General features: G+C 37.0%; 1 long non-coding RNA gene across 1 annotated transcript in view; it reads left to right on the forward strand.

Annotated features, from left to right (window-relative positions):
• The window catches only part of LOC104972660 (uncharacterized), a 133302-nt gene that overhangs the window by 87443 nt on the left and 17940 nt on the right, over window positions 1–27919 (forward strand). Inside the window, exon 2 of the long non-coding RNA XR_001500471.3 lies at window positions 2869–2959. This is a non-coding gene — a long non-coding RNA (uncharacterized lncRNA). The remainder of the gene's footprint in view (window positions 1–2868; window positions 2960–27919) is intronic.

A 27919-nucleotide genomic window follows, 5' to 3' on the forward strand; every position in this document is an offset into this window, starting at 1 on the left:
GGAAATGTTAAGTTAAACAAGGTTAAAGGGGTCCATTTATGCAGACTTTCTTACAGTTTTTAAAATCCTAGCTTGCCTTGTAAACCTCTAACAGAAGGCAGTTTTTATATAATGTTTTCTAATTTACTTCATCATAAAACCCTTGTCTATAGCAACTTACATAGGACTAGACAAAGTGTGAAACAGACTTTGGAAATTTTTAGTGTAAGCATAGAATCTTCTAGAAGTCCCAAGCAAGACATAAAGGAGCAAAAGGCAAATTAGGATCATAAAAATTGCTCACATTTGAGCCCAGTGGGTATTATGTAATATGGTGGGATTTTAAATTCTCTATAAATGACCATAACTTTTGCAATGAGAATAACCCACAGTTTGCTACCTGGAAATGATTTCAATGATGTTCCCTCTTTTTTTTAACTAATTTTTACTGGAATGTAGTTGCTTTAAGATGTTGTGGTAGTTTCTGCTGTCCAGCAAAGTGAATCATCCACACATAGACGTATATCCCCTCCCTTTGGGCTTCCTGTTGGTTCAGGTCATCACAACGCATTAAATAGAATTCCCTGTGCTATACAGGATGTTCTCATTAGTTTTCTATTTTAACATAGTATCAACAATGTTTGCATGTCAATCCCAGCCCCACAATTCCTCCTATTCTGCCCTTTCCCCCTTGGTATCCATATATTTGTTCTTCATCATCTCTACCATTTTTCTGGATTCCACAAGTTCACTGTTTTTAAGAGAGTACCCATCCCCCACACGTGACTCTGGGTAGGCTGTGATTTAGAAGTCTATGTCTTGCCCTTAAGGAACTAAAATCTAATATAGTAGTCATGTATAAGTAATGAACAGAAATGTTTCCAAAATGTTTCAGCAAATCACTAGGTGTTTCAGGATATCCAGGGAGAAAAATACTGTGCACTTGACTTCTACGCCATAAGCATTAAAACTATGATCATATGGGGCATTTATTTGCAGGTGTCATTTTCCTGAACTCTGATTCTCAGGTTGTACTTCTAGAGTTGCCTGTGGCTTTTCCAGGTGTAAATGGCACCTCTTTAAAACCTCTGATCCTTTTATTAGGATAACAAAGGAAACTCCTGGATTGAAATATAAGTATCCCCCTAGCTTTGTCAGAAAATAAATGGTGGATGTGGCTTATGTGTCTTGAATAGGAAAGGATCAAAATCATTTTATTCAAATAAAAATCAAAACTCTGTGGTACATTTCAATCACTGAAAGAATCCACACCAGGACTGTCAAGTCTTGTTTCATTTACATACTTTTCTCTCACTTTTCCCTTTTAAAAATCTTAAGAATAGAAGAGAAGCTGTCCCTTTGATAGTTGGATGAGTAGATAGTACATTGTGACATTTATTGTTGATATTTCTCTCTGCAATCTTGATTGCAGCTTGTAATTCATCCAGCCTGGCATTTTGCATGATGCACTCTGCACATAAGTTACATAAGCAGGGTGACAAGCCTTGTCATACTACTTTCCCAATTTTGAACCAGTCTGTTGTTCTATATCCATGTCTAATTGTTGCTGCTTGACCTGCATTTGATATTCCAAGGTACATGAATTTGGCATCAGAATTAGTTTCTTAAGCATTTTATTCCTAGGATTCTTGGGTATGTACATTGTGAATTTGTCAGTAGCCATCAGAATGTGTGTTATTGGCAGGAATAAACTGGCTTGCTAAAAGTAGCAAACAGAATTCTTTTGTCAGAAGTTAATAACTTCATTGATTCCTTTTAGTGCAATCACTTACTAAAATTCATTCATGCAATAAGTTTTTATTAAATCCTACTGCCTGCTTGTTAGGCAATATTGGTGCTTGAGATTCATCAGTGAACAAAATAAGTAAAACTTCTTATTGCTTGTGCAGGTGACTGTCTAGCCCAGCAACACAGATAATAAATAATAAACATAATAAGTAAATTATATTCTACATAAAGTAGTGTGAAAAAGAGAGAGTAGATCAGGATAGGGGGAGGAATTATTTAACACCAGGTATATCCATCCATTTATTCAACACTTGGTAAGTGCCACATCTAATGATACACACTGGGATATGGTGACAAGCAACACAGGGAAGAGTCCCTGTCTTCAGGAAGTGTATGTCTATGCTCCTGGGAGACACAGCCGTCTCCCAGCAAGTGTATGTCTATGCTCCTGGGAGACACAGCTGTCAGTCAAATAAACAAACACCCTCCTCTCCTCCACTCTCTTCCCCTACTTGCTCTTTCAGCATAGACTTATCACCCTTTAATATATTTCATACTTTACTCACATATTTTATTTCTTCTCTAGCTTATTTAGAAAAGTAGTTTATCTCTACTCTCCATCTGTATGGCCAGTATGTAAAACAATGCCTGGCTCCTGGTCAACATTCAATATAGATCTATTTTTTTTGAGTGAATTGATAAAATAATTACAAAAAAAACCATGTCAACTACATTTGCTTGGGTTTCCACTTCCATTGTTGGGTAGGAATTTCACTGTTGAAAAACAGAACTAGTCATCCCTAATACTCCAACACCATTCCTCACAATAATAGCAATGATATAAAATGCAAAAGTGTCTATCTAGCATTAGAGAAAACTAACTTAATAATGTATAGCTAAGGAACAGAATAGTACAGCAAAAACCAAGCAAAATCACAAAAAGTTGAGAGTATATTTTATCTTTATTATCTAACAGGGCAGAACATAATTATTGTAATACTACTTTGAAAATAACAGAATACAGTAGTTTAAATGAGAGTTTTCAGAAAGGAGAAGTAGAGACTTAAATTATGAATAATTTTTGTAGCAAGTCATAAAAGAGAAAATATAAATGGCGAATAAACCTTTGTTTCTTCATAGAATTATGAAGCAAAATGGACTATATCTCACATCCTTGGGTATCTTAAGAAACTCTCCAGTTTGGCAGAGGAAGAATTGTGCTTCTTTAAAGGTAAGTTTTTCTTACGTATTTTATTGGTTGTAGCATTTCTGTGGAGTCCATTGATTAGACTGACAATATGAAACACATGACAGCCAGTGTTGTCGTTGGGAATCAGGCAAACTTGAACACATATACTTACCTTTCCATTTCATATCTATGATTAGAAATTTCCTTCCCCTCTCAAACTTTCTACAATCCTATACTATTCTTTTTCAATTGGGTTATGCAACTTTGAATAAAATCAATCTTAACAAATGAAAAGGTGTAAGAAAATAACAAATGCTTATTAAAAATATCTATCTATTCACTCTTTGCAGAAATCCTTTAGCTGTTAATCCTTTAAGTGAAAGTGTTAGTTGCTCAGTGGTTTCCGACTCTGCAGCCCCGTGAACCGTACACACCAGGCTCCTCTACCCATGGAATTCTCCAAGCAAGAATACTGGAGTGGGTTGCCATTCCTTTTTCCAGGGGATCTTCCTGACCCAAGGATTGAACCCCGGTCTCCCACACTGCAGGGCAGATTCTTTACCATCTGAGCCACCAAGGAAGCCTATAGTATCTTATCTAATGAACCAAATAGAAATAAAATTTAGAATAAACGTCCAAAAACAATTTTCAACATGACATATTAATTTCTCTGGAAATAATACTTTAAGAATTAAAGTCTATTCAGCCTTAAGAGATGTGAATGACTGGGGAGTAATTTCAATTGAAATCTAAATTCTAAACAACTGTGGGAAAGAATGTTTTTATAACCAAGGTTAAAAAAGTAAAGCAAAACTTGGATTTTACTTAATTATCTGAAACTATATTCTTATGTCACCACCACCAGAACTTCCAGAGGCTCCTTTTCAGCAAAAATAATGGCAAAACTCATTAGTCATAGACTGATTTTGTCTCTAATATGTGTCCCACTAACATCCCTCTATTTTAAGGTTTTCCTGATTGGAATAATCAATCCCCTCTAGCACCTAGAAGGTAGGGAATTATCGCATATAACACCCACATTATCTACCACTCATTCAGACTTAACAGCAACAAAATGTAGCCGTTCAGACCAGGTCTTTCCAAAACATGCCTCATTGGAATGTTAGTTATTTTGACTTAAAGTCACTTTAAAAGCAGCAGATCAAGCAGGACACTTTGGTCTTCCTTTTTTCTTCTGGAAAGGAGACAAAAATCGCAGGTGAAAGTAATCTTCTCTGTATCAGGAGGAAAGAAGACATTCTTATCACCAGAGATGGGAAGTTAAAGCTGAGAGAAATCGGTACCAATGAGCTTGTTAAACCAATCCTCATCTTCCTCGTCACATTTCCACAAATCACTGTGCTAGCCCAAACCCCTTTGCCTTGTCACGTCTTCACAGTTTACTATCCTTTGTCCATCCCAAGCCATAAGCTCTAATTGCTTCTTTGGGTCTTCATTTTCCTGGGAAGGTGCCCATGTACATGTAAAAATAAAATATAGTCTTTTTATTAAATTTGTTTTTCTCTTCTTCAATTTTTGTTCAGAGCTGTAAGAGTTAACTTAGCATTTCAAAGGTCACAGGAAGCTATCATCTCCCTGCAGGGAGGAGTTTGAAGTGACTGTGTAGGTGGGGAGGATAACTGGAGAGGTTCTTCCCTCCTTTTTACCTTGGACTCTGTGCTTGCGCACTTCCCAGCACCTGGACTGTCGCTGGACTGTTTCTTCCTGTCCTTTCACATAGAACCATGGCTCCACATGTTACATTCATGGTACTTTTATTATCCATCTCGGAGTCCCACACCCTTTCCTGCCCTAGAACTAGGCACATAGATGCCTGTGTCCAAAAGATTGTTATTTGAATCCGTCCCATCCTGAAGTTTCCTGGCATAAAGGGATGCGTGTGTAGAGCTACCAGCCAGTTGATTAGTCGCTACGTCATGCCTGACTGTTTGCAACCCCATGGATTGTAGCTTGCCAGGCTCCTCCATCCATGGGATTTTTCAGGCAAGAATACTGGAGTGGCCTGCCATCTCCAGAGGATCTTCCTGACTCAGGGATCAGCCCTGCATCTCCTGTATTAGCAGGCGGATTCTTTACCGCTGAGCCACCTGGGAAGCTCTCCCTTGCCCGAAAGAGAGAGAGTAAAACCCAACAGCACCATTTAGACTGTCTGTCTCAATCCTACCTCCCAGTCCTTGGGGAGCAAATGTCTTTCAGTTCTTTCAACCTGTCGGCTACTGGTTTCTGTGACCTTCTTTCAAATCCTGTCAGCCTATGGGGATCTCCTCTGTCTCTCTCAGCAAATCATGTTTCAAACAGGAACCCATCCTTGTCAGCAAAACTGATATATTTTTACTCCCTATATTTCTTCATTGTCATCCAGAAAGCAACCATGAAGCTTCCAGAGGAGAGATCAGTCGTCATTTTCATTACTGACTATAGTGACTGCACCAGTTGCCCTCCTTCAGGTTACCAGATTCTGTGTCTCCCAAACTGCAGTTCTTGATGTTGCTAAACCTGGACTCGGGTCCACTCATCAAAAGTGCAGCAAAGCCAACCTACTGACACTGGGTTGTGGTGAAGAAAAGTATAGCTTATTTGTAGGGCACTATTAAGGCAGAAAGTGAAGAGGAACTCAAAAGCCTCTTGGTGAAAGTGAAAGTGGAGAGTGAAAAAGTGGGCTTAAAGCTCAACATTCAGAAAACGAAGACCATGGCATCCGGTCCCACCACTTCATGGGAAATAGATGGGGAAACAGTGTCAGACTTTATTTTTGGGGGCTCCAAAATCACTGTAGATGGTGACTGCAGCCATGAAATTAAAAGAAGCTTACTCTTTGGAAGGAAAGTTATGACCAACCTAGATAGCATATTGAAAAACAGACACATTACTTTGCCAACAAAGGTTTGTCTAGTCAAGGCTATGGTTTTTCCAGTGGTCACGTATGGATGTGAGAGTTGGACTGTGAAGAAAGCTGAGTGCCGAAAAATTGATGCTTTTGAACTGTGGTGTTGGAGAAGACTCTTGAGAGTCCCTTGGACTGCAAGGAGATCCAACCAGTCCATTCAAAAGGAGATCAGTCCTGGGTGTTCTTTGGAAGGAATGATGCTAAAGCTGAAACTCCAGTACTTTGGCCACCTCATATGAAGAGTTGACTCATTGGAAAAGACTCTGATGCTGGGAGGGATTGGGGGCAGGAGGAGAAGGGGAAGACAGAGGATGAGATGGCTGGATGGCATCACTGACTCAATGGACGTGAGTTTGAATGAACTCTGGGAGTTGGTGATGGACAGGGAGGCCTGGCGTGCTGCAATTCATGGGGTCGCAGAGTCAGACACAACTGAACAACTGAACTGAACCGAACTGAACTGAAGCAAGGAAAATGGGCAGTTCATGCTCAAGAGACCCAAACTCCCCATAGTGGTTTTCAGGGGAGGGTTTTCAAAGGCAGTGTGAGGGGTTGCTGCGGGATGCCTGATCAGCTTGTGCTCGATTCTAGCATTAGTTGACATCAAGGTGAAATTTCTAGCATTGTCAGCCTTCTGGTTTTAACTGAACTAGGTCTATGTGATTTTGGTCAGCAGTTTTCATCTGGTGGGGATCTGGTTTCTGTGAAGACAACTTAGGAATGTGTGTCAGACCTTTATCTATATCTCTGAGGGAAGTGGGAGTTTGGTAACTCTGCCATGTGGCTGATTTATAGTCCCACTTGTTACCAGTTCCCCAGCCCAACAGCTAGTCTTTGTTTCTACATGTTTACATTCCTAATTATTGACTCTTGAACCAGCTTTTGAGACTCAGGGGAGGCCCCGAGACACTAAAGCAAAAGTTGTTTACTTCAAAAGATGGGGACATAGGGGATTGTATACAATTTGGTTCAGTTCATTTCAGTTCAGTCGCTCAGTCGTGTCCGACTCTTTGCGACCCCATGAATCGCAGCACGCCAGGCCTCCCTGTCCGTCACCGACTCCCGGAGTTCACTGAGACTCACGTCTATCGAGTCGGTGATGCCATCCAGCCATCTCATCCTCTGTCTTCCCCTTCTCCTCCTGCCCCCAATCCCTCCCAGCATCAGAGTCTTTTCCACTGAGTCAACTCTTCGCATGAGGTGGCCAAAGTACTGGAGTTTCAGCTTTAGCATCGTTCCTTCCAAAGAAATCCCAGGGCTGATCTCCTTCAGAATGGACTGGTTGGATCTCCTTGCAGTCCAAGGGATTCTCAAGAGTCTTCTCCAACACCTCAGTTCAAAAGCATCAATTTTTCGGCACTCAGCCTTCTTCACAGTCCAACTCTCACATCCATACGTGACCACAGGAAAAACCATAGCCTTGACTAGACAAACCTTTGTTGGCAAAGTAATGTCTCTGTTTTTCAATATGCTATCTAGGTTGGTCATAACTTTCCTTCCAAGGAGTAAGCGTCTTTTAATTTCATGGCTGCAGTCACCATCTGCAGTGATTTTGGAGCCCCCCAAAATAAAGTCTGACACTGTTTCCACTGTTTCTCCATCTATTTCCTAGGAAGTGATGGGACCGGATGCCATGATCTTCGTTTTCTGAATGTTGAGCTTTAAGCCCACTTTTCACTCTCCACTTTCACTTTCATCAAGAGGCTTTTGAGTTCCTCTTCACTTTCTGCCATAAGGGTGGTGTCATCTGCATATCTGAGGTTATTGATCTTTCTCCTGGCAATCTTGAATCCAGCTTGTGCTTCTTCCAGCCCAGCGTTTCTCACAATGTACTCTGCATATAAGTTAAATAAGTAGGGTGACAATATACAGCCTTGACATACTCCTTTTCCTATTTGGAACCAGTCTGTTGTTCCATGTCCAGTTCTAACTGTTGCTTCCTGACCTGCATACAAATTTCTCAAGAGGCAGATCAGGTGGTCTGGTATTCCCATCTCTTTCAGAATTTTCCAGTTTATTGTGATCCACACAGTCAAAGGCTTTGACCCCAAATAAACTCTTTCCTTATCTGCAGCTTCTTGCATTATTTTCTTTTGGTTGACAGTAGGAGTGTCTAGTATGCACTTACCCTGTGATGCAGCAACTCCACTCCCGGATATTTACCCCAAGCTAGTGATCAAACCAGTACATACCTAGCAAAGCGTTTTGAACACCAGTATTTACTTAATATTGAACACAAAACAAAAAAGGCCTAATATAATCACTTGATATTTTAATCATTTTTCTACCATGTTAACCAACACGTGGACATTAGTGGAACCTAAATAAACATCTTACCCGCTACATATTATAGAGGGCTGCCACCAAGTGTCATGCCAACAAGTTTCCTTCAACTGGTTGAAGCCATATGTAACTAACTTTTAGTTATTTGAGTCAAATCCTTTAAAACCAGAGCTTTCCTGGTGGTCAGATGGTAAAGAATCTGCCTGCAATGCAAGAGACCTGGGTTCGATCCCTGGGTCAGGAAGATCCCCCCCTGGAGAAGGAAAGTGACATAATGTGAATGATTTGATGAATGTTGAAAGTGTTGGTCATTCAGTCATGTCCAACTCTTTGCAACCCTGTGGACTGTAGCCCACCAGGCTCCTCTGTCCATGGAATTCTCCAGGCAAGAATACTGGAGTGGGTAGCCATTCCCTTCTCCAGAGGATCTTGCCAACCCATCGACTGAACCCAGGTCTCCCACATTGCTGGCAGATTTTTTACTTTATATTGAATGGTAACTACAATTAAATCTGTATATACATTTCACTCACAATTGATCCATGTCTAATCATCATGATTAAAATTCAATTCTGACCAAAATTGCTAATAAATATAACGGAAATAAAAAGGCATGCTGATATGCATATATGACTTTCTAATTGTATGATACACCACCGAGGAAACTAGAATACTCCTCAGATCTCTCCATGTCGTTATCTCTGCAGTGACTACCCTTTCGTCTCTCTGCCCTGCCCCACTCCACCACTGCCTCTTTTCTTCTGCCCACTTGTCTGTCTCCTACTCCCCTTAGGCTGTCCTCTTTCTTGTACTTTCCTAACCTTCCCCACCTTTCAATAAATATAATATATTTAATATCTCTAAAACACTAAATAAACCCACTTGTTGAAATTTAATGTTAACTCCTGTTAGTTCTGATCACCTATCTTTAAAGAAAGTCGTTGAGCAAACTTTCATGTTTAGGAGAGTCTATTCCAAATTGCCGTTTATGTTCCATCCTAATCTGAGACTGAACAAGACTACTGATTGAAATTTGTATTTTTACCTACAATCAAGGTAGTGATAATATTTCAACACAGATGACTTTATTTACTAGTACCAGATTCACAACTATTTTTGTGTGTGGATTTCTGTATTTAATTATAATCATATAATGTTTGCTTGAATTATGGTTACAGAACTAATTACAGCTATTACTGGCCCTTAAATGAGGAAATGTGTTTGCAGCTCAAAAATTTGTCTTGTATTTCCTAGTGGAAAAGGGCATATACTGACAGTTATATAAAATTATAACTAATTCTAAGTGGATTCACATTATTACCCTGCATAATAAAACAATAAGCAAGTCTCTGCTTTATAGATTATGAATTGTTAAATATTTATATTATTTCTGCTTGCCTAAATTGCCAATATTTTTATATTTATGTTCAGTTTTGTAAGTAAAATTAATGTAAGATTTAAATAGTTATGAACAAAAGATGAATTACCATTTTTCTATTAAATTGCATTAATTCTTTCCATCATGAAGTAGTTTATTAAATTATCTCCTATTCACTTTCAGAATTGATGCATTTGTCAATTACCTAACAGGTTGTGTTAAAGGATAATTTCAGTAGAATATATTTTGAATTATTCTAAGTTGTGACTGACACAATTTAAACAATTAACACAGTCTAAATTATGACTAACAATTTTAAAGAAACTATTTCATGAGTTACCTAATCCTATGTTTAAATTTCACCTAACCCTTCCTATTAAAAATGAAGTTATAGTTTCAATAAATTTAATATTATTAATACATTATAGTCCTCCTTTTCCCTCTAAACATCATTTGAATATTTTTTCTACCATGAATTATTTTGTTTCCTTTAAAATTCTAAATAAATGTTGGATTTTTTTGTCAATATGGAAATATTTTAATTTCCTTATAATTCATACTAATTTACTTCATAATTTATTTTTTCTTTATATCATCTTTCTCTTTTGTCATTTGTCTTTAAAATGTCTTTTTAAGCTGCCAGTCACTGATCTGAACCATTTCATTAGTTGATTTTGATGTTGTCCATGCTTATGAAATACTGCCAAGTAAATCCTTGAAAATTTTTCTTATCATTACTTGTCTTTTCTCTTACACTAAAAAAAAAAAAATTGTGTACTATTTCCATGCAAGATATAAATTTCTGATATCTGACTTCTAAAGTCTATTATCTCCACTTGAAGAAGTGAAGAAACTTGAACAAATAGATTTCGGCTATTGTTCAAGGGTTTTATCCTTTTATCTTACATATATACACTACTGATATTCTTACTATTATTATTTAATATCTCTTTTTAAAACTTTGATGTATCCTTCAAGATTTGAGTAAATCTTGAAGGATATAAATAATGAACAATACAATTGAATTTGCCATGCTAAAACCCTTCACCTAGTTCTCACATTCACAATGTGTCACTTAGAAATTCTCCAGGAATCAAAAATTTAACCAGTGTTACTGAATGAACTTTCTATAATTGTGTGTGAAAATAGAGGAAATGTCTATTTCATAAAAACACTAATAACTTAACTATATTCATTTTACTGCCTTTCTCTGAATCAGAAACCCAATCCTGATATATAAGTAGAAGAAAAGTAGTTATCTGGAAGCTTCAAATTATTGAGAGAGAGAGAGAGAGAGATATATATATATATCCTCTACAGAGAAAAAACAAGAAACACAAAAATTTTATTACTCGGATGCAGGTCCTTAATTTTGTTTTTTTGCAACATGAGAAACAGGAGAAGTCTGTAGGAAAACTGTGTTCTCCTAGACCATTTGGACAGGGCATGCATTCTTATTCATTAGGGTTACTAACAGAAAAAGGATTACTAGGAGGCATATCATTGTTAAACATATTATGAGAGACAGTTTAAACTCACTGGAGCTCATGACTAGATTAAAATGTTTTTAAAACTGCATGCATAGGACTAACAGACTGAAATGACTGACAAGAAAATTTTGGCTCAATATAAGCAAGAACCTTCTAGCATTTCGTGCTGTTGTCAGTGCAACGTGGTAGACTCAAGAAACACTGTGTTTCTGTTATTCAAATAAATCTAACAGAAGTGAAACACTACACGTGAGGGGTATATCCAGACCTGGTGTGTTAATTGGAGCCAGGAGAGTCACCCAGAGCCCAGACTGCTATATAGTAGTTTGGGTCCAAAACCACCTTACACAGACAACCAGAAAAATGACCTCCCACGGTTTCCCAGTCCAAGTTTCCTTCCCAGGAGTGATTGTAATGAAGTGAGTATGTGTGTACATTATTTATTTTTCCTGACTTCAAGTGAAATCAGTAAAAAAAAAAAAAAAAAGAACAAGAGGTTTGTGCCATACTCAGAAGCTGGTGAGCATACAACTTCTCACTCTGGGATACCATTCAAATCTCCAGTCTCATGACTTCATCTTTAGTTGATGGCGTACACCCATTCCAAACTCATTTCCAAACCTATCTCCAAGAAAGATAGGGCCACCTCTATTTGTAATTTACTTCATGTTCATGTGGTTTTCTCATTAAAATGTCTTCGCATAAGAAGACACACCTGTTGCCAGGGCAACCTAAAAAGCACAATTTGTCTCCTTAAAACCTATGCTACCTGGACAAATTCCCTCTGTATTCTTGGTTGGCCTCACTTTTGTGCTATTAAAATGCAAGCATTCTGCAGTTTCCTCATTATTTTTCCTGTTTTTTCGCAGTCTTGTCGATCTATACTCTTTTCCTTTGCTTCGCTGATATTTTATTTTTATTGACTAGTTTGAATGCATTTCCCCACCTTGAAAGCATGGTAGTTTTCCCATCTTTTGCATATGTCTGTGTCAAAATTTTTATCTTCATTAAAAAATAAAGAGGGATCAACTTTTGTATTTTAAAATCCTATAGTTAATAAAATCTTCAGTATATGTTAGTAAAATCTTCAAGGAATGGAGGTTAATACATTGCATTTTTGTACAAGCAGTGGAACCATGTATGAGTGTTACAACCACTTTTTAACTTGTGCTATTTTTATTTCATCACAGAATCTTATCTCCTTTAACTTGCTTAACATGCTCAAATCAACTATAATCATTTATTTCCCTTTTGACATTAAAATTGAAATCCTGGCCCCTGGTAGCCCTCTCACAAACTAACCGCTTGTCTTTTTCCATACTACCTCAGATATTTCTGAAAGCATCTTGTGTTTCCTACTGTCTATGGGTCTCTCAAGGCAAGAATACAGAAGTGGTTTGCCATTCCCTTCTCCAGTGGACCATGTATTGTCAGAACTCTCCACCACGACCCATCCATCTTGGGTGGCCCTACACAACACGGCTCATAGTTTCATGCAGTTAGACAAGGCTGTGATCCATGTGATCAGTTTAGTTTGATGGACATGAGTTTGAGCAAGCTCTAGGAGTAGGTGATGGACAGGGAAGCCTGGGGTGCTGCAGTCCATGGGATCACAAAGAGTCAGACACGGCTGAGCAACTGAACTGACTGAACTGATCTTAGGGTTTGATAACATTTAAGATATGGCAAGCCTATTCTTATTTTTCCATTCCTAAGAGGTACAATCATCTATGTTTCAGGAAGTTCTGGATTACATTTAGAGGCAAATAATATCAGAAACAGTAATATTGACATTAAATCATACATTAGACTATTCCATGTGACTGCAAGAGGCAAGAAGTGACACCAGAGGACCCAAGAAGTGTCTGCTTGCTTCGTTAACACATACTGAACATTAAAAAGTATGTTCACAAATAACATAGTGAAGCATAATATTTTAGCTTATTCAAAATTATGAAAATGTTAAAAGGGCAAACAGATTACAAAAGAGAAACTTCATAATAGTGTTTTTCTTTGCATGTTGAAACAAATCATATGCAACAATAGAATTTTCTCAAAAAGAAGAGACAATTAGAAGCAATAGTTCTTGTCAATAAAATGTCCTGCCCTTTCCTCTAATATATTCAAGACTGAATAATGCATCTTAAGGAACTTTAAAGTTAGTTCTTTTCTATAATGATAGGACTTTTAAATTGGTAGCTTGGGAAAGAGGTCAGAGGACCTATTTTTTTCTTATGCATCTTAGCCAGTTAATTACTATAAAAAATCAGTAAATGAGGGAACCATTTCATATATGTTTATTTTGAATAATTAGAAGACATTTCCAAAATGAAGTTCTGATAGTATATCCTAGAGATATATTTCTTCCATAAAATGAAATTTTAAAAAATATTTCTTTTTCCTTGAAGTATGGCTTTGTGGATTTATGAAAAATATTGTTCTTTATTTTAACTGACTATGGAAATGATAGGGAAAGGCCAATCATTGCCAAATTTCATTTAGCCAGCAGTCATTCATATAATGCAGATGTGTGTGATCAAGCCTCCTTAGAGAGCTTAATGTTGCATCAGAAGGCAAGAGTCAGCTTAGCTATGTTTCCAAGAGCTGTCATTTTTCCTAATTATATCAACTACAAGTGTGCTAAATTCATTCATAGATATATACTAAGCATCACATCAAAATCAAACTTCATTCATCACACCTATTCCTTACTTTTTAATTACTGAGAAGCTTATCAATGGGTAAGACATACCTTTGAGTTAGGATTTCTTAATCATTTTTCCCCCCCTGAAGAAGTATAATGGCTTTGAACGAGGTTAGATGTGACAGGGATTTGAGTTTTCTTGAAGGACCAAAGTCTGAAAATAACAGTTAGTATAAAATCGTTAAGAATTTATGAAGAAATAAATATATAAAAACAAACTCAATTGATCTTTGACCATCAGGTGAGAAGGCAAGGTCTTGAATCAACTTTTTATTTAATTATACCTTGGCTGAATATTCTAGATAGAAAGAACTTACCTTTTTCTTATACTAATTGTAGAGACTAGATTAAAATGTTTCACATAGCCAAATTTTTTACTATTGTGTTCTATACTAATTTGATTAAGTATAGAGGAAATAGAAATGAGAATAGAAAATGAATTTTTTTCTAAGTGTTACATAGTTTAGGACTCAGAATAAGTCTCTTGGAAGAATGAAATTGAATGTATGAAGGAAATTAGCACCCTAAAAGTTTCTCAGGCTGAGTAACTCTATATACTGTTCATTCTGAACAATTCAGCAAACCACAGGGCTTTCTTATCTATATTTACCTGTACAGACTTTACCTTCACTGTGTATTTCTAATGCTATTTATAGTTAGAAGTTATTAGCAACTACTGTTGTCCATATTTTAAAATGTGTATTGTTTTACTACAAACATTAATTTTTAATATAGTACAGAGAACTAAATGATTGTCGATGATGTTTACAATCAGATTTATGGAAAAGGCAATGTTTGTCAATGATGATAAGCTATGATGTTATAACATGGTGTTGGTAGACCACCACTGGAAAACTTTATTACTGTCCCACAATTAATGCCTTAGGGTTCACAGTATAACGCCAAGTGAGGCAAGTATATTTTCCTATTTTCCCAGAATAAATGTCCAAATCCACGTTATGTCAAGTAATATCAAATTCTAAAATCAAAAAACTATCAGCTTCAGAGCCAACCACTTTGAAGAGAGGGTGGCTGAGATGCACTGTTTCAGCTCAGTTGGAACCATCCAGCACCCCAACCCTCCACCTCTCTACTTCCTCTGCACTATATAAAAAGAAGGAAGGCTGGAAGTCATCTTTTAAAGGAATCAGGGCTGATGAAGCTGTTTTCCGTACTCCTCCAGTCCAGTGAGGAGGAGTATTTCATTTATTTTGTCCCATCCTACAATGTTGAGGATGCCAGAACCTTTATTCTTTCCACTAAATTATGGCTGCTGATCATCTTTGGGGATATAAATATTACTTTCTCAAGGCCCTGTTTTCTGGAGACTGTTCTGTCTTACCCTTTCCTTATGTGTTCTTTCTCATACCCTTAAGACAGATATCTTGACTGATACGGGTGTTCGGTGTGGCAGAACAAACTTCCTTATCTTCAAAGCCTTACTATACGACTCCCTTGTCCAAGAGGGAGACTCAATAAATATGTACTCAGCGTTTTCTCAGAGAGGTGCTCTTTTGCGAGCTCCCCCTGTTCTGTCTCTCATAATACTGTGTGACTCTGAGAATTAATTCAATGTGACTCCACCACAGTCATCCACCTTGTGAAATTTTCTAAGCTACTGAACCAGCAGGGTACTTGGTTTTCTGGACTTAAAACTGGTAAGAGAAGAGAAGAGCAAGAGACAAGATGAGGAGAGACAACTGCAAGGGGACATGGCCTGTACTCCCACTGTGTGTGTGGCAAAGATACCTGTTTCCCACAGTTACAAGGGGAGAAGGCAATGGCACCCACTCCAGTGCTCTTGCCTGGAGAATCCCAGGGACGGGGGAGCCTGATGGGTTGCCGTCCATGGGGTCACTAGGGGTCGGACACGACTGAGCGGCTTCGCTTTCACTTTTTACTTTCATGCTTTGGAGAAAGGAAATGGCAACCCTCTCCAGTGTTCTTGCCTGGAGAATCCCAGGGATGGGGGAGCCTGGTGGGCTGCCGTCTATGGGGTCGCACAGAGTCGGACACGACTCAAGCGACTTGGCAGCAGCAGCAGGTTTGACACAGAGTTATTTTACCAGCACTCCCTAAGAGAAGTACAGTCTAGGATAGAACCCCCAACCACAAGAGGTAATGAAGCAAACTTCTCTTCGCTTTATTTACCTCTTTGGAATTCATTGGTTGTCCTGAATTTGATATTGGTGTATCTCTAATGGTAATTATCTCTTCAAATAGTTTCTTTACACCATCTTTGTATTTTATTGTTCTGGAACTATCATTAGGAGCATGTGGGAACACTTCCCTCTTTTCTCTCTTAAACATATTTTCATTTCCTTCTCTTTCTCTGCTGCACCCCAGGTAATTTCTTTGTCATTTAGTGATTTCTTTTTTCAACTGTGTAGTGTCGTATTTTACCCATCAATCAGGTTTTTAAATCTAATTTTATATTTTAATTTTTAGATCTTCTGTTTTGTTCTTTATTAACAGTAATTTGGTCTTTGTTTACATTTTTGATTCATTCTTTTTCTTTAAGGAATTAAAAAATACTCATTTATTTATATGTTTCTGATTATTACTATTAGGTAGTTAGAATAGGAAAAAGGAGTCCAAAATGGTGGTGGCTATAACCCAAAGAAGGAGAAAAGCCTGCAAAAATGAAGCAAAAGAAAATCCATGGACTGGAGTGAGAATTTCAGGTGAAACAAACACACCCCCTTCTTGGCTAGCCCAGTTTGTACAGGGCAGGCTCAGGGCAGGGGAGGAGACAAACATATAAAAGGAAGAAGCCAAGATGGACTGAGGCCTCTACTTTGGGGTCAGCCTGCCGTCACGCCTCGAGGGTGTACTATCTTTTGCTTGCTAAGTAAAACTGAGCTGTAACCGAGCTGTAACACTGATCCACCATTTCAAATTTTTGCTGTGGTGAGACAGAACCAAGGAAATTACATGCTCCCCTGACATCTCAATATCTGCAGGCTTTGCGAGTATGGTTCATAACATTCTGTTTCTGCTAACCTTCAGTTCAGTTCAGTTCAGTTCAGTTGCTCAGTCACGTCCGAGTCTTTGCGACTCCATGAATCACAAACACCAGGCCTCCCTGTCCATCACCAACTCCCAGAGTTCACTCAGACTCACATCCATTGAGTCAGTGATGCCATCCAGCCATCTCATCCTCTGTCGTCCCCTTCTCCTCCTGCCCCCAATCCCTCCCAGCATCAGAGTCTTTTCCAATGAGTCAACTCTTCACATGAGGTGGCCAAAGTACTGGAGTTTCAGCTTTAGCATCATTCCTTCCAAAGAAATCCCAGGGCTGATCTCCTTCAGAATGGACTGTTTGGATCTCCTTGCAGTCCAAGGGACTCTCAAGAGTCTTCTCCAATGCCACAGTTCAAAAGCACCAATTCTGGTGCTCAGCCTTCTTCACAGTCCAACTCTCACATCCACACATGACCACAGGAAAAACCATAGCCTTGACTAGACAAACCTTTGTTGGCAAAGTAATGTCTCTGCTTTTGAATATGCTTTCTAGGTTGGTCATAACTTTCCTTCCAAGGAGTAAGCGTCTTTTAATTTCATGGCTGCAGTCACCATCTGCAGTGATTTGGAGCCCAGAAAAATAAAGTCTGACAGTGTTTCCACTGTTTCCCCATCTATTTCCCATGAAGTGATGGGACTGGATGCCATGAACTTAGTTTCTGAATGTTGAGCTTTAAGCCAACTTTTTCACTCTCCTCTTTCACTTTCACCAAGAGGCTTTTTAGTTCCTCTTCACTTTCTGCCATAAGGGTGGTGTCATCTGCATATCTGAGGTTATTGATATTTCTCCCGGCTAACGGCTTATTTCTTCATGTTTTGAATGACATTTTATTAGGAAGTGATATTCTTTGGAATTCAGAGAAATATTTGAAAAAATGTAAGTTCTTCCCAAAGAATATTTGCATGTTCTTTTGCTGGGCTCTTGGGGTCACTACCAGTCCAGAATCACTTTGGCTTAATTATTGGCTTGGATTTTAAGTCACACAGTAGTATGAATATCCATGGTCTTGGGGTGATGTAAGGAAAAAGGAATCTTAGCTTGGTGTGTGAGAGTTAGGTAAAGGAGGTGGTTGAGGATATGGACTCAGGATCATTTGGTTTGCATATGAAAGGCATGCTCTCAGGTAGTTGTTCGCTGACTCTAGGAATTAGGGAGCCCTGGGCAGGGCAGTCTCTCCCAGATAAGTAAGACCCCAAAATATTAAAGTATCATAAAATAGTAAAAATCACAATACACAGGCTAGACTGGCAAGTACTCTCAACATCTTCCTCTGAAGGGGGATTTCTCAAGTTCAGTCACTAAAGGTGTTGTCCTCTGGGAAGTGGGGTCTCACATTTGTGAAGTTATCTCTGACCCAGCCTTCTATGACACTTAGACCCATGCTTTGCCTCCAGCCTCCCTGGGTGCCTGGAACTTTAATATCCAGGCCCAGGACTACTGACAATTGTTAGGTTCTCTCTAGACAAACAGTGACTCCAGTGCTCATTTATTCTCTGGATTTGTGTTTTCTTGTCACTTCTGCTCTCTGATGGTTTTTCTTCATTTACTACCACAGTAACAATGATTTTTTAAAACTTTTTTTTTTAACACTTAACTAATTATTTCAGGCACCTGATGCTAGGAGTGTTTTTTATGCTCAACTAGTCAAACATTTTTTCTAAAATTAAAGTCTTAGATTTACACTGTAATGACTCTTTGCTTTCTGAAAATTATTCTTAGCAAATTCTATTAAAAGCAAAGGCAAAAAACCCTAAAATAGTATCTAATGAAATTTTAATCTTGAAATTTTTTAGGGCTTTCTAAACAATTTTATGCATTTTGAACAATTGCCACCAGCATATAAGCTACTTAGAAACTTTGTTTTGTAATTACTGTTTTCTCTAAGAAATTTAAAACTTTTCCTGTAGTTATATATATTGCAATCTGAAATCTAATTTTAAAATGTGAGAACATCTGTCTTCCTTTTTCAATATCGGAACTGTTTTTTTAGGGATGTAAATATTTTTAATATTTTCTCATTCAGTGATCTTAGAATATAGAAGCCATTGCCCCTATCTGCTGAATACTCAATATCCTCTAAATAGGTGGTAAGAAAACATTTCAAAGCCAAACAAAGAAAACTCAATATGTAGTAGACAAGAATATAAATGTGTAGTTCCTAAATTATATTCAGAAAATAAAATTTGAATTGCATGTATATTATCTGCAATTTAAATATCAATTTTGTCACTTTGTTTTAATTTTCAAGTTCTGATAATACCAAAAAAAACCCAAAATTGATAATACAGCTCAATTATTATAAAAACAACTATTCTTGATTATTCAATAGAGCAGTTTGAGTTTAATTTGTAGCCTCTCTGTTTAATTTTTTTTTTTTTTAATTTATTTAGCTGCACCAGGTCCTGATTGCAGCACAAGAGATCTGATCTTGGTCCTCCTTGCAGCACATGGGACCTTTTTTAGTTGTGGCATGTGAACTCTTAGTTGCAACACGTGGTATCTAGTTCCCTGTGAAAGTGAAGAAAGTGAAGGTGTTAATCGCTCAGTCATGTCCAGCTCTTTGCAACCCCATGGACTGTAGCTGCCAGGTTCCTCTGTCCATGGAATTCTCCAGGCAAGAATACTGGAGTGATTGCCATTCCCTTCTCTGGGGGATCTTCCTGACTCAGGGATCAAACCTAGGTCTCCTGCATTGCAGGAAGATTCTTTACTGTCAAACTTGGGCCCCCTGAATTGGAAACAAGGAGTCATAGCCACTGGATCACCAGAGAAGTCCCTCGTTTTTTATTATAATTAAACTAGCTAGATGCTCATAAGAGTCAATGTGTTTTATGTTACCAGCTAACATTGGGAATTCAAACAACTATTGTCACTAATTAATCATTATTTTAATTTTCTTAGGAATCAAGCCAGATTTGAGAACTATTGATCAGGAAGTTTGGGAAAGACCTGTTTAGCAAAAGGAATATGGACAAATATGTTTTGCATGTATTGACTATTCCAAAGTTATCTGCCAGTTAAGTTATCTACCTTGCAAGAAGCTTTCTAATATTTATGTCAAGATTAGCAGACAGAGGAAAGATGAAGGAAAAGTTCTGAATAAATAAATTTTCCTTTCATGAGAATTGGCTCAATCTCAATAACAAAGAAATACCATTTAAAACAAGGTATTTTTCAACTATCAGATTACCAAAGAAAACAGTGTATATTACCCAGGTTAGCCAAGGGGGAAGTGAAATCAATGCTTTATGCACTGCTAATTTATATATAAACTGCTATCAGCCACAGGAGGAAAAATTGACACTATGTATTATTTAAAAAATTTTAAATGTGTACATAATCAACTAAACCTTCAGTACTCTTCCTAAGAAGTAAAAATGTATGTTAAAGATGTAGATACACAAATGTTTATCACAGTTTTGTTCATGATTCTGAATGTTTCTAACAAGAGTGAGGCTCTATACTAAAAATATAGGCTAAAGAATTTGCATAGCTCTGCTCTTTCAGGAAGGACACACCTTCTGATGACTTAACTTGGGAGGTTACCTCTAACCACACACCTCTCCTCTCTAAGGACTCCTCCTGCCAGCCTGCCTACAGCATGGCTGAGTTTTCTGCCTGAACGAAAAATGACTTCTTTGGTCCATCACCTCAATATTGACTTAAAACTTACTATTAATAACTTGTATGATGTTTACTCCTGATTTTTATTCTAATTTATTTTATTTTTGTATTTTAGATTTTCTGTTTCTTATTTTTTGACTTAAAAACTTATTCCTACATTTTTAATGTAATGTAACTTCATTTTGTAGTCTTAAAACTTTTAGTCTTAATAATCTTTTTCTTAACTTTTTACTGTTTAGACCTAGCCTCTTTGACATCTATTTATTTTCAACTTTCATTTTCTTAATTTAATTGCTTTTTTCATATTTTAAAAATTATATTTGTCTTTATAAATTTTTTTACCTTAAATTAAACCTTATTTCTACTTTTTTGTTTTAGACCTCACCTATTTAAATGTCTGTTTCTTCACTTATGATTTCACTTTAATTTTTTTTTCTATTCTGTTAAACAATATCATTCCATGGTTCATGGTCATGAGGAGAGTCCTGGTCCTGCCCACAGATGACTCCTCACCCCATCAGCGTGTATAGGTAGGGTGGCTCTCTGTTCTCACACAGTCCTTGCTGAACTCAACTTGAACAAGAGAATGTCATTTCTCCTTGCCAGCTCCACTGAAACTTAACTGGCAATAAACTTGAAATGTAACTGGCAGTGTGTTGTAAAGGCAATCCAGTTCTTAACAAAGACTCATTCATTTGAAAGAAACATGGTTGATTAAAGATTGCGTAAAAGTTGTGTAATCCTTCCATGTCTCTCTAGGTGCTTCCATCCAAAAGTTGGTGCCTGAATTTTAGTGTTCCAGTCCCATCTAGACTGATCACACAAAATCACACTTTGGTGTGCTCTCATTGGCCTATTTTGAAGAATTGTATAATAAATTGCCCTATGAAAGTGTTAATGCATCTACTGTGGAGAAGTTCCTGGGAGCACAGGGCTTCTGGGGCCACTGGGTTTTTTTTGGTATGGCTATTGATATGGTCAGCTTTATCTTATTGACTCTCTAAATTATGTAAACCATTGCTTTTTCATTGGCTGCTAGAGAACACAGAGTCAAAATCATGGCCCATATCCAACAAGCTCCCAGTATCTCTTGGCAAACATTTTACTACTCCCCATTTCATTTTATTTCTCTCATTTCAATATTCCCTTTGTGGTGGTTTTCTTAGTTATATATTTTTATTTTATCCAGATACATTATATGCATTGTGATACTCCACTATAAAAAATTTAGAAAACAGTAATACTCTGAAAAAGAGAAACACAAAGAAAAGGTCAACATTATAACCCAATTTTGCACATTAAAAAACCAGGACAATGTGATAATTATAGGCACCCAGTTATTAGCAGAACAGAAACTGAAACATCCGCCTTTAAGTTATAAAATAACTTAAAATTCAAAGCCATCAGATTCTGTTGCTATGTTACAACTGCCAGATTTCCATCAACAGTGGGGATTAAGCACCAGTCAGAAATAATCAAATTCCTTGTGCTGTTTTCTCTACTTTATTTTGAGTAATATTAAAGTTCCAGAAATATATCAACCCAGAAAAATCCAGTGAGTATAAGTAACAGAAAGTGTTAGCTCCCTGCTCTTTGCCATATGCTCAGAAAAATCTTAGGCAAGTTCAACTAGATGTTTTCTGAATAACCATCTAGAAATACTGCAGTTTTATTGGGTGGGGTATTGTGATAATTTTAAACTACACACATTTAGTCGAGAATATATAGAAGAGCATAATGTAAAGATTCATTTTGCAATTTAATATTAAACAAAATATTTAAATAATACCGATGAATATTTCAGGTAGTTAATAAATATTTCCAAGCTGCAAAACTTTGAAACTCAACCACTTTTCAATGGAATTTTATATTTGCTTTGGAGTTCAATACTATATTCAGTTCAGTTCAATTCAGTTCAGTCTCTCAGTTGTGTCTGACTATTTGTGACCCCAAGGACTGCAGCACACCAGGCTTCCCTGTCTATCACCAACTCCTGGAGACTGCTCAAACTCACGTCCATCAAGTTGGTGATGCCATCCAGCCATCTTATCCTCTGTCGTCCCCTTCTCCTCCTGCCTTCAATCCTCCCCAGCATCAGAGTCTTTTCCAATGAGTCAGCTCTTCTCATCAGGTGGCCAAAATATTGGAGTTTCAGCTTCAGCATCAGGCCTTCCAATGAATATTCAGTACTGATTTCCTTTTGGATCTCCTTGCAGTCCAAGGAACTCTCAAGAGTCTTCTCCAACACCACAGTTTAAAAGCACCAATTCTTCAGTGATCAGCTTTCTTTATAGTGCAACTCTAACATCCATACATGACTATTGGAAAAACCATAGCTTTGACTAGAGAGACCTTTGTCAGCAAAGTAATATCTCTGCTTATTTTTTAATTTATTTTTTATTGAAGGTAATTGCTTTACAGAATTTTGCTGTTTTCTGTCAAATCTCAACATGAATCAGCCATGTGTATACATATAGCCCCTCCCTTTTGAACCTTCCTCCCATCTGCCTCCCCATCCCATCCCTCTAGGTTGATACAGAACCCCTGTTTGAGTTTCCTGAGCCATACAGCAAATTCCCATTGGCCATCTAGTTTACATATGGTAATGTAAGTTTCCATGTTACTCTCTCCATACAGCTCACCCTCTCCTCCCCTCCCCCCATGTCCATAAGTCTATTCTCTATGTCCATTTCTCCATTGCTGCCCTGTAAATAAATTCTTCAGTACCATAGCTCTATATTCCATATATACATGTTAGATATAATATTTATCTTTATCTTTCTGACTTACTTCACTCTGTATAATAGGTTCTAGGTTCATCCATCTCAGTGGAACTGACTTGAATGCGTTCCTTTTTATGGCTGAATAATATTCCATTGTGTATATATACCACTACCTCTTTATCCATTCATCTGTCAATGGACATCTAGGTTGCTTCCATGTTCTAGCTATTGTAAACAGTGCTGCAATGAACAATGGGATACATGTGACTTTTTCAATTTTGGTTTCCTCAGGTATATTCCTAGGAGTGGGATTCCTGGGTCATGTGATGCTTTTATTCCTAGTTTTTAAAGGAATCTTCCACAGTGGCTGTATCAGTTTACATTCACAGCAGTACAAGAGTGTTCCCTTTTCTCAACACTCTCCCCAGCATTTATTGTTTGTAGACTTTTTGATAAAGGCCATTATGACTGGTGTGAAGTGTTATCTCATTGTACTTTTGATTTCCATTTCTTCAATGAAGAGCATCTTTTCATATGTTTGTTAGCCATCTGTATGTCTTCTTTGGAGAAATGTCTGTTTAGGTCTTTTTCCCACTTTTTGATTGGGTTTTTTGTTTTTCTGGCATTGAATTATATGAGCTGCTTGTATATTTTGGAAATTAATCCTTTGTCAGTTGTTTCATTTGCTATTACTTTCTCCCATTCTGAGGGCTGTCTTTTCACCTTACTTATAGTTCCCTTTGCTGTGCAAAAGCTTTTAAGTTTAATCAGGTCCCACTTGTTTACTTTTGTTTTTATTTGTGTTACTCTAGGAGGTGGATCACAGAGGATCTTGCTTTGCTTTATGTCATCGAGTGTTCTGCCTATGTTTTCCTCTAAGAGTTTTATAGTTTCTGGTCTTACATTTAGGTCTTCAATCCATTTTGAGTTTATCGTTGTGTATGGTGTTAGCAAGTGTTCTAATTTCATTCTTTTACATCTAGCTGTCCAGTTTTTCCAGCACCATTTATTGAAGAGTCTGTTTTTGCCCCATTGTATATTCTTGCCTCCTTTGTCAAAAACGAGGTACCCATAGGTACACGGGTCTATTTCTGGGCTTTCTACCTTGTTCCATTAGTCTGTATTTCTGTTTTTATGCCACTACCATACGGTCTTGATGGATGTAGCTTTATAGGATAATCTGAAGTCAGGAAGGTTGGTTGCTCCAGCTGCATTCTTCTCTCTCAGGATTGTTTTGGCTGTTCAGGGTCTTTTGTGTTTCCCTATGAATTGTGAATTTTTTTCTTCTAGTTCTGTGAAAAATGCCATTGGTAATTTGATAGGGATCACACTGAACCTGTATATTGCATTTGGTAGTATAGTCATTTTCACAATATGGATTCTCCCTACCCAGGAACATGGAATATCTCTCAATCTGTTTATGTCATCTTTGATTTCTTTCATTAGTGTCTTATAATTTTCTGTGTACAGTTCTTTTGTCTCCTTAGGTAAGTTTATTCCTAGATGTTTAATTCTATTTTTTGCAATGGTGAATGGGATTGATTCCTTAATTTCTCTTCCTGATATTTCATTGTTAGTATATAGAAATGCAAGTGATTTCTGTGTACTGATTTTGTATCCAGCAACTTTGCTAAATTCACTGATTAGCTCTAGTAATTTTCCGATACTGTCTTTAGGGTTTTCTATGCATAGTATCATATCATCTGCAAACAGTGAGAGCTTTACTTCTTCTTTTCCAATCTGGATTCCTTTTATTTCTTTTTTCTTCTCTGATTGCTGTAACTAGGACTCCCAGAACTATGTTGAATAACAGTGGTGAAAGCGGACACCCTTGTCTTGTTCCTGATCTTAGGGGGAATGCTTTCAATTTTTCACCATTGAGAATAATGTTTGCTGTAGGCTTATCATATATGGCCTTTACTACGTTGAGGTAGGTTCCTTCTATGCCCATTTTTTGAAGAATTTTAATCATAAATGGGTACTGAATTATGTCAAAGGCTTTTTCTGCATCTATTGAGATGAACATAAGGTTTTTATCTTTCAATTTGTTAATATGGTATATCACCTTGATTGATCTGTATATATTGAAGAATCCTTGCATCCCTGGAATAAACCCAACATGATTATGGGGTATGAGCTTTTTGATGTGTTGCTGAACTCTGTTTGCTTAAATATTGTTGAGGCTTTTTGCATCTATGCTCATCAGTGATATTGACCCATAAAATTCTTTTTTGTGTTGTCTTTGTCTGGATTGGTATCAGGGTGATGGTGGCCTTGTAGAATGAGTTTGGAAGTGTTCCTTCCTCTGCAATCTTTTGAAAGAGTTTTAGAAGGATGGGCCTTAGCTCTTTTCTAAATGTTTGCTAGAATTCTCCTGTGAAGTCATCTGGTCCTGGGCTTTTGTTTTTTTAGGAGATTTTTTATCACAACTTCAATTTCAGTCCTTGTAATTGGGTTGCTCATGATTTCTATTTCTTCCTCGTTCAGTCTTGGAAGAGTGAACTTTTCTAAGAATCTGTCATTTCTTCCAGGTTATCCATTTTATTCCCATGTAGTTGTTCATAACAGGATCTTATATTCCTTTGTATTTCTGCATTGTCTGCTGTAACCTCCCCTCTTTCATTTCTTATTTTGTTGATTTGAATCGTCTCTCTTTTCTTCTTGATGAGTCTGGCTAAAGGTTAGTCACTTTTGTTTATCTTCTCAGAGAATCAGCTTTTAGTTTTATTAATCTTTACTATTGTTTATTTCATTTGTTTTTCATTTATTTCTGCTCAGATCTTTATGATTTCTTTCCTTCTACTAATTTTGGGGCTTTTTTGTTCTTATTTTTCCAGTTGTTTTAGGTGTAAAGTTAGGTTGTCTATTCGATGTTCTTGTTTCTTGAGGTAGGATTGTATTGCTACAAACTTTCCTGTTAGAACTGCCTTTGCTGCATCCCATAGGTTTTGAGTTGTCCTGTTTTCATTGTCATTTTTTTCTAGAAATTTTTTGATTTCCCTTTTGATTTCTTCAGTAACCTGTCCTGTTGGTTATTTAGAAATGTATTGTTTAATCTCCATGTGTTTGTGTTTCTTACACTTTTTTTTCTTCTAATTGATATCAGTCTCATAGCATTGTGGTTGGAGAAGATATTTGATATGATTTGAATTTTCTTAAATTTATGGAAGTTTGATTTATGACCCAAGATGTGGTCTCTCCTGGAGAATGTTCTGCATTTGGATGGAATGTCCTGAAGATATCAATGAGATCCATCTCATCTAATGTATCATTTAAGATTTGTGTTTCCTTATTAATTTTGTTTTGATTATCTGTCCCTTGGTTTGAGTGGGGTGTTAAAGTCCCCTACTATTATTGTGTTACTGTCAATTTCTCCTTTTGCGTCTGTTAGCGTTTGTCTTATGTATTGAGGTGCTCCTTTGTTGGGTGCATAGATATTTACAATTGTTTTGTCTTCCTCTTGGATTGATCACTTGATTATCATGTAGTGTCCTTCCTTATCACTTGTAATCTTCTTTATTTTAAGATCTATTTTGTCTGATATGAGGATTGCTACTCCAGCTTTCTTTTGCTTCCCATTTACATATAATATATTTTTCCATCCTCTCACTTTCAGTCTATATGTGTCTTGAGGTCTAAAGTGGGTTTCATGTAGACAGCATATATATGGGTCTTGTTTTTTATCCGTTCAACCAGTCTGAGTCTTTTGGTTGGAGCATTTAATCCATTTACATTTAAAGTAAGTATTGATATATATGTTCCTACTGCCATTTTCTTAATTGTTTGAGTTTGGTTTTGTAGATCTTTTTTCTTCTTTTGTATTTCTTGACTATATAAGTCCCTTTAACATTTGTTGTACAGATGATTTGCTGGTACTGAATTTTCTTAACTTTTGCTTGTCTGAAAAGCTTTTTATTTCTCCATTAATTTTGAATGAGATCCTTGCTGAGTACAATAATATTGATTGTAGATTTCTCCCTTTCAGTACTTAAAATATATCCTGCCATTCACTTCTGGCCTGCAGAGTTTCTGCTGAAAGATCAGCTGTTGAGCTAATGGGATTTTGGTTGTATGTGACTTATTGCTTCTCCCTTGCTGCTTTTAATATAATTTCTTTGTATTTAGTCTTTGTTAGTTTGACTAGTATGTGTCTTGGCTTGTTTCTCCTTGGGTTTACCCTGTATGTTACTCTTTGTGCCCCTTGCACTTGATTGGCTGTTTCCTTTTCCATGTTAGGAAAATTTTCAACTATAATCTCTTCAAAAATTCTCTCATACCCTTTCTTTTTCTCTTCTTTTTCTGGGACCCCTATAATTCAAATGTTGGTATGTTTGATATTGTCCCAGAGGTCTCTGAGACTATCCTCAGTTCTTATCATTCTTTTTACTTTATTCTGCTCTTCAGAAGTTATTTCTACCATTTTATCTTCCAGCTTAATGATTCGTTCTTCTGCTTCAGATATTCTGCTATTGATTCCTCCTAGAGTATTTTTAATTTTAGTAATTGTGTTGTTTGTCTCTGTATGTTTACTCTTTAATTCTTCTAGGTCTTTGTTAATTGATTCTTAAATTTTCTTCATTTTGTTTTCAAGGTTTTTGATCATCTTTACTATCATTATTCTGAATTCTTTTTCCAGGTAGTTTGCCTATTTCCTCTTCATTTATTTGGACTTCTGTGTTTCTAGTTTGTTCCTTCATTTGTGTAGTATTTCTCTGCCTTTTTTTTTTTTTTTTTAACTTCCTGTGTTTGAAGTCTCCTTTTCCCAGTCTTCAAGGTTGAAATCTTTCTTCCTTTTTGTTTCTGCCCTCCTAAGGTTGGTCCAGTGGTTTGTGTAAGCTTCATATAGGGTGAGATTGTGCTGAGTTTT

Source organism: Bos taurus, chromosome 6, assembly GCF_002263795.3.
Source record: "Bos taurus isolate L1 Dominette 01449 registration number 42190680 breed Hereford chromosome 6, ARS-UCD2.0, whole genome shotgun sequence".
NCBI classification, from domain to species: Eukaryota; Metazoa; Chordata; class Mammalia; order Artiodactyla; family Bovidae; genus Bos; species Bos taurus.